We start from the raw sequence: 8,824 nt of genomic DNA on the forward strand, positions 1-8,824 counted from the left end.
ACAATGAGCAAATCGATTCATTAGAAAATGATAAGGAGGATGGGTATAGGAAATAATAATACAAGAAAAACTGAAAAATTTCATAAAAAAAATGATTAAGCCTTGGGAAATATAGTTTGTTATAGTCGGTCGTTTTGTTACTTTTTTTTTTTTTACTCTTTTGATAATTTTTAACTGTCGTTAAACAAATTGGCGAAGAAGTATCTCATTTAAAACAGCGAAAAAGTTAATTAATAATACATCAATGGCACATATTTAGATGGTAGTACGTGGTAACTGGTAATAAATATATTTTTACAAATAGGACCTACATTTTTAAGTTATACATTTTTTTTTCTAATATATAGTAAATATAAGGTAATTTATAATTGTAAGTATCTTTTAAATTGTTTTGACATTAACAAAATATTTTTTCTTGACTGTTTTATAAATATTGTATATACCAGCAGAAGACTCGTCCACAGCTTATATTAGTTATATGTAGTTATATAATATACTCTTATCAGTGACGTTAGGACAGAGGGTTAGGATAAATCTACCCTGAGGACTAAAAAAATGTTTCCGTTTTGAAATGGTTAGAATGAAAAATATTGCACATCATTAACATTTTGATTTATGTATAAAATGTAGTATTTATCAATTATGATGGAATTACAAGAACATACATTTTTCGTTCAAGGCAGTATTAAAAGAGAAGTTTGATATTGACATAGAAACTATGCATATAATTTAAGTCCCACATAAGATATATTTTTCTGGAACCGTCTATTCGGTGGACCAGAAAAAATTGCGTGTCAATTTTTTTTATTTTTTGTTATTCTATGGTAAAATATAATGATCTAGTAAAGGTAATATTATAGGATAAATTATTCTAATTATTCTATGTGCAATAGTTAGTATTTTATTATTTATACATTCTTGTGCATTTTAAATTTATGAACTGATACTTGATAAATCGATTTTTAAATAAATATATTGATATCAAAAGCGTCTGTACATATGGCGAGTAAGTAAACTAATAATTTAAAAATTAATTTTAACCAGTCGCTCTTTTTTTTCTTTTCATTAAATTACTTAATATTGTAACGGGTGTTATGTCTTATGTGTAAATAATAGCTGAAACAATTTGTTAGTACTTTATTTAAGATATGTGACTTAAATAGATAACCAGTATACAATGTGTATAAATATGGTTAAATTTAAGTATATATTAAGTTTATTAAACTAAAATGTCTTGTGCACAATTCTAATTTATCGATTTAAAAGAAAAAACAGACTATAGTCTGTTAATAAATATATTTATTTTTAACAAAAAAATGTAACTATATTGCAATATAGTTGTTGCAATAACTGTATTGCAACGGAATTATGAAATCCACAAAATATCAATTTTATCAACTGTAAAAGAATTCGCGTTTAGACATTCATAATATATTTCATCATCTTCATACAATATAATCATGACTAGGGAACGGATTTATATGTAAATACATATTTTTATTAAAACGAGATATTTAAAATTTGATAAGAAATGTTCATGATTTAAATCATTTCTATTAATATGATGCTACTTTTATTTTACATATTTTTACATATTTTGGTATAATTCCATATTTTTACATATATCACTAATTTGTAAATATTTTTAACATATTTTGTTATTTCATCATTCATACGTCTTCTTCCTACAAAAATACAAGAAATTATTTCAAATTTAGATCTAGAACTTATATCGCTATTAGTAAAGCTCAAAATATTATGCAAAATGAAACATTGAAAACTAATTTAATTTTCATCTCAGTGAATTTTAGTTTTATTGCACATACATTTACAAAATAAGAAACAAAAATATGTCCTTGAATGAAAGTATGCAAATTGTCGAATCAACGATTGCAAAATGAAAACTCGTAAACGGACCAATAGGCGAAGTTGTAAAAAAGAAAATTCATGTTGTTACAGAGAAAAATTTCAGGCCATATTGATTATAAATCAATCAATGACATAGAGTGGCAGACATCCTTCTAAAATTTTGGAATTATCGCCTTCTAATATTATGCCCTTCAAATATGCTTAAATCAACCGATGTAGGTTAATGTGGAACGATCATTTAGCAGTTTTAAAAATATTTTCAGATCTAATAGGCGATATTTAATATTTAATAATTTAAAATTGTAATAATTCAATGCAACAAATCATTTTGATAATTTAATAATTATAATTTTTTTTTTTTTATTAAATTTTTTTCCTACATATTTGGATGGTTTTAGCACATATTTTATAAATTATACTTACATAAATATGTACATATTTATATATTTTTATTACATATAAATCCGTTCCCTAATCATGACATATTTTGTCAAATATTTGTACTATAAGCTAGAGATGTTTTGGGGACCTATTCAGAAACACTCATGAAAAAGATCCGTATACGAACGATTCACACGATTCGTTCCCATGTACGAACAAAAAATGGTATTCATAAAATCTATACGAATCCGCGTTCCCTATATTATCCGCATGGGAATGGTATTTACATGACGAACAACGGTAACATAGCAAACTATTGGTTTTCATGATAGTTTTCTAAAAATATCATGAAAAACAATTTAAAATATATTAATAACATAGATATTATCATTATGTTATTTATATTGTATTATTTATATACTAGTGTAGAATCGTTAAACAAAAATCAGACATGCAGGATGCGGGCTGAGGGTGAAATGAAGATAATTAAATCCCAATTAATAGTACCTTTATGATGTATCAATCATTGGCGGAAATCAGGGTGGCTTAGTAGACTTAGTCCCTCCAAAAACCAGGAAATTAAATTTCAAAGTGTTATATTTTGTGACATAAATATTTTGTATGATGGTAAAAGTAAGGTTGATTATGGAGGTATGATGGGCAAAGCCTCCACGGGTATGCTTGGTATACATTTTTCAAGTCTCCCCAGGTAAAAAATTGAAATTGCGCCTATGGTAGGTGCCAATATAACATAATATGTTTGGTTTCAAACAATAATTAACTACTAACGTATTTTCTCGGATTGAATTCTCATTATTACGATTTATTATTTATATCATAAATTATTATTTATCTCATCAGCGTCCGCATTTACTGATGACATAATTCGTGCGACAGTACACGAGGAAAATAAGTCTATAATCATTTTACCGATAATGATTAAAACTGAATCGGCTAAATTTGAATTATTATGATTAAACGCAATGTAGATAATAATTCAAGGGTATTATTTAATACATACATACATAGTTTATAAAATATTAATTTATGTCTTATATATTCATTATTTAACCTAACCGAGAATGAGATGGGAGGATGTAATGAGGAATGATGTAGAAGATGCGAGCAGCTGACCGAGATGGATGGAAGGCTAGATGTATGTTGGGATGGTCCTAGAAGCCGCTACCAAAAAAAAAAAAAAATAAATAAATAAATAAATATTAAGAAATATAGTTTACATTATAGTAATTATATCTATTTGTGTATGCTTATAGCTGAAATTCAAGCGTTTATAGATTATATCAAAAGTATGGGAATCAATGCATGGATTCCTGATACTCCTGGACTTGGTCCTAAGATGTCTGTACCAGATCAGTGTCGATCAAATATACTCTGCTTGGAATATAAAGGAACGGATGTCTACAGTGCGTATAGTTATTTTTTTTCAATTACAATTGTTGTTTATAAATAATTTTATGTTCTCGTGGAGGTTTCTTTCACCTATGATAGGAATTTAGAACTATACCTAAATAATGAACAATAGTTTTGAAAAGTTGCAGTAATACACTTAAAATACATGCCATGCATATGACTAGGGCTGATTCAAAGGGAGGGTGAGATGTGTCCTGGCACCAGGGCCAACACTTTTAAAGGCCCCGATTTTTACCTTATCAAAATTGCACAAACAAAATATAAAATTTAATTTTGTTCTTGAGCAACAATACTTTAAAATTTATAATTGTATTACACGTGGACGTGCTAAATAATTTGGTGACAATATAATATATTGTATATATATTATATACAATATATTATATTGTTGGGATATAAAACAAGATACGGGATATTAACGGGATCTTACGATAAAATATCTTAAGCCAATTATATTTCAAGAAATGTATGGATCTAATGTCACTAAAAGTCATAAAGAATATGTCAGTATTATTTTTGATAATCCAACAAGTATATGTGAACAAAAATCACTTTTTGTATTTGCAAATTATCACATCATTCAGTAAAACGTGCTTAAATCCTTAGAAAGTGAAGATTCAGTAGAAACATTATTATTTACAATTTCTAATAATAATCAATCAACGGGCTTTTAAAATATTAGTAAATCTACTTTTGAATCTCTAGTAGTTATAATTTATTTAACAGACTCTGGAAATAGACTAGTCCAACTTGGTCATGCTGAACGTATCGATATAATAAAAAGCGAGCCTTTTAAAGTAAACAGGTAACCTAGTAGGCGTGACAAAATTATTTATTCAAACAATTTTATTTAAATCAATATTAAGGAGTTCTAGTATTAACCAAACTTTGTGCTAATATTAATTTTATACATTTTGTATAAGTGTCTAGGAGGCGTACCTTTTAATGTAAAAAATATATTTAGCATCAGACCCCATGAATCCTTAAGCCGGTACTGTATATGACTGTGCTACAACAGTTAAAAAATTATGTTTTTGTAATGTTTTAGTCCAAGGCAATACGTGTAATAAAATAAATGCCAAGAGCGTCGAGAGACCCGAAATACATAAAAACAATAAGCCTGTTGGGTTGAAGAATAACGTGGCCGATTGCTCGAAAGGAGATACAAATAACCCATATTATAAAATATATAATATTTTACAAACGTATAATGAAAAATGTGATTGCAATTTTAAAATAAATAATTCATCAGGAATACCCGTAGAACATTCAAAATGTTGTACGGAGTGTCTGATTCATCTACGGTCGACTATTAAAAACATTGATAGTCAACTGAATAACATGTCAATGAAACCGAATTGTTATGAAAAATCTATTAAAACAATAAATTGTATTGAAAATGTAAGTATAATTTTGTGTTTTGTGTGAAATGTATACGTAGTCAATTATATTTTTCTACAACTGTTCTGTTAAGACTTATTTAAAAGAAATATATATAGTAATAGTATTTAATTTTGTGAAATGCCATTTGTATACGATAGGCATACTATTTGCACGAAAAGTTTTCACCGGAAGTGGGTGGTCAGCAATTCAAACGTATCGTATGTGAAAAGCTTACAAGAGAAGTGAGAGTCGCCAAATGTTATGTGTCGTCGTTGCCGTCAAAATTAAAAGACACAGAAAAAAGTATTTGGCGGCGAAGCCTACGAAACTCCGTTTAAAGTGAAAAAACACAATACTAAGCGTGGTTTTGTGAAGCAATTAATAAAATTGTTTAATGCCGACGATTGTTCAGAACGAAATATAATAGGTATATAATAATAGTTAGGACTTTAAAATATAATAATTTGCTCAATCTAAAATAAAACTACAATATTATATAGGTATATTATGTTTATATGTTGATTCCAAAAATAAATAGTTTTTTCGTTTAATTATTTCAGTGTAAGTCATTCTAGTTATTAGTTAAGTTATTTCAATTTTGTTTATTGCCTAGTGTAATTTTGTTTTGCAACACAGTTGGCTGCTGATTATAGTTCCATAATAAATTATAAAATACTGGCCGTGCCAGATCATTACGTGATTTACATTTGATTTTTTCCCTATATTCAAATTTATATCACTCATATCTGTGGCTCTTTAGTTGCTTAAAGTAGCTTTTCCCCAAAAATAAATTATTAACAACAATATTTATTATAAATATTTCATTATTTTGAACAAATATTTGGCAATTGCGAGTCGTGTAGGAACATTGGCAACGACGAGCAAAGAATATACGATTGACGAATAATTGGCGAGCACACGAGCCGTATAGGAACAACATAATTAGTACATCATACAAATTCCGCTAGTACACTCACCATACACACGAACCAAGTATGACCGGATTTACACGAAAATTATGATTTGGGAATTATAAAATCCAAAAAAATATATCTTATTCCGTCGGATTATATACTGTCTAATACTGTTTCTATTTATGAATGATAATAATAAAATGTGTTATTAATATTAATATTAATTTATACTTATGTCAAGATGTGTAATGCATAATTCGATTTGCTTCGTAAATTATCATTAGATCTTATAAAAAAAAATTGAAAAGTTTATTTCTGTAGGGTAACATTTTTTTATGTCACATACGAATATTCAATGATACACCGAACACGTATGTATACTGTACATAATATGTGTTCAAACATTGTATAGTTAAGACGGACTGGGTCAATGAAATGGCGTAATGACTGCCGCGGCGCCACGGCGACACGAAGACTACTCCCACGTAATGTATCTCCAACATTTTATGCGTTCACATTCCCTAAATCAATATCATTACTTGGTCGATTTTAAAGTAAATATGTCCAAATTTATAGTGTTTATATCGTACTTATAATTATAATTCTAATTATACATCTCTAACCAATTGACCTTTTTAGTAAAATTATCAAAATACTCGCCGATTTGTAGGTACAAAAATACTCAATTATAACTAAATGCACATGATTTATAGTTTTAGAAAACATGCAATTTAAGCGCGTAAAAAGAGTAACTCGTTGTTAATACTAACGAAATGGAATAATTTCGTAGTCACAATGTCACTGTCACGCCTTAATTTATTCAGTAAAATATTTAAAAACTGAAAAATTCGACTTCCGCTAAATCTAATCGCCGAGAAGTATTATTGAAACAGAAGGTTACGTAAGAAATAGTACGAATAAACAAAAACAAATTCATGTACTCAATGAAAAATCAAAATTAATTTGATAAATAATTATAATTGATCACAATCCAATTCTGTGTTCAGTTCAGTTTTTTAAATCATCAATAAAGTGTTCCGGATTAAAATTTATATCCATTTATTATTAAAAGCTTTCTTTATTTAATATCTCTTGAATCATAGTACTTCTTAATTTCGGTAATACATTGGTGTATAATTTGTATTTCAAAAATAAATAAAAATATCTGGGACTGAATATATAAATATAATAATAATTGTAGTAGGATACAAAATCATATAATATTTACATGTGTATATGTTACGGGTAGAATACGAAAATCGGGTAATGTGACCACTACCCTATTGGATAAAATAAACATATTTGTAAACCGTTTATTTTGTAGGTACATTAACCGGGTAATTTCTACATTAGCTAACTTTGAGTGTATAAAGTGTTTTCATAAAATAAAATACGACAAAATATAAATTGTAGATAATATGAATAAAATACAATAAAATATAAATTTTACATTATGAATTGTCGCGTCCCGCGTAGTCACACGGTAAAACACATCACAAAGAGGTTCCCATGCACATCAAAAACCACAACTATAGATAAGTTAGAGTATTGAGCTCATGTGGTTATTTCACTAGATATTGTAATAAGAAGTTAGAATATCGAAATCACAGGCATGGACGAATAAAGAGTTCACATAAACGCTTTTATGGGAAATTAAACTAAATTAAAATAAATAGTTGATCGAACGTTATAAATGTTATAACACCAAACGTTAATCACATTTTATGGGAAATTAAATTAAATTAAAATGAATAGTAATCAAAAACCACATCCTGGGCATTTGCGTCAATAATTGTGTCACGGCCTGGAGATAACGCACACACACTCATAATTAACAGGAAATCATCTTATTTAAAATAATTTATTATCTTATTTATTTACACACACACATTTGGGATTTTACACACACACATATAATATCACATATAAAAGGGACCCGAAAACAAGGGCAAATCAGACGAGTCTTGTCTATGCTGCACTGAGCACCTTCACGTCAGTGTATGTTATGGTCTGGACTTAGAAATATTTCCAATTATTTTATAAGTTACAATTGTTAGGACTTAAATAATTTCTATCACTAGAATATTTACAGAATTTTGTAGTTTGGATAATTTTTATAAGTTAAATAAATTTAATCATTTTAAAAAGAAGTCTTAATTATTCCTGACTACACTTCCACTCAAGCGTTGACTGAGACGTTGTAACTGAATTAACGGATCAAACGGTTGGCACGTAACAGAATCATTTGTGATAAATCATGTGCATTGATATTGTATAATAATTTTAAACTTCAATACGGTGCTATTGGTTTTCGAGTTTAAAAAGAGAAATTTTATGAGTGTTTTAATAAATGAATTAATGAAAAGAATGATAGTTCGGTAAATTTAACGGAATCAAAATATTATAACATATTATCTGAAATAAGAAACGTGAAAAAAAATAAATAAAACATAATGAAACTTTTATAAATATTTTATGTGTCGGCTACAAAAAAAATCTTTAAGTGAAATAGGTAATGCATAATTTATTTTCGGTGGTTAAAAATAATCGTTAACAAATAAATGTACGAGTAAATGTATATTTTGCAACTCAAAATACCACCAGAATTTGAACTGTTCCAATAAATAACTATATTTGATTTTAAAAAAAAATTTTTTACATAAAATAATAACTCAATAATACATAATTTACTTTTTTTCGACTTTTCATATGATTTGGTTTTATTTTTCTACTTCATACCTTATCCATAGCACACTGGATAATGTACACATTATATTATTCATACGAATGTGTACTTTACCCGTAACATATATATTATTCATTAAAAAACCAAATACCTATGCTTT

This window comes from Sipha flava, unplaced genomic scaffold (assembly GCF_003268045.1).
Source record: "Sipha flava isolate LNK unplaced genomic scaffold, YSA_version1 45_pilon_pilon, whole genome shotgun sequence".
In the NCBI taxonomy this organism is placed as follows: domain Eukaryota; kingdom Metazoa; phylum Arthropoda; class Insecta; order Hemiptera; family Aphididae; genus Sipha; species Sipha flava.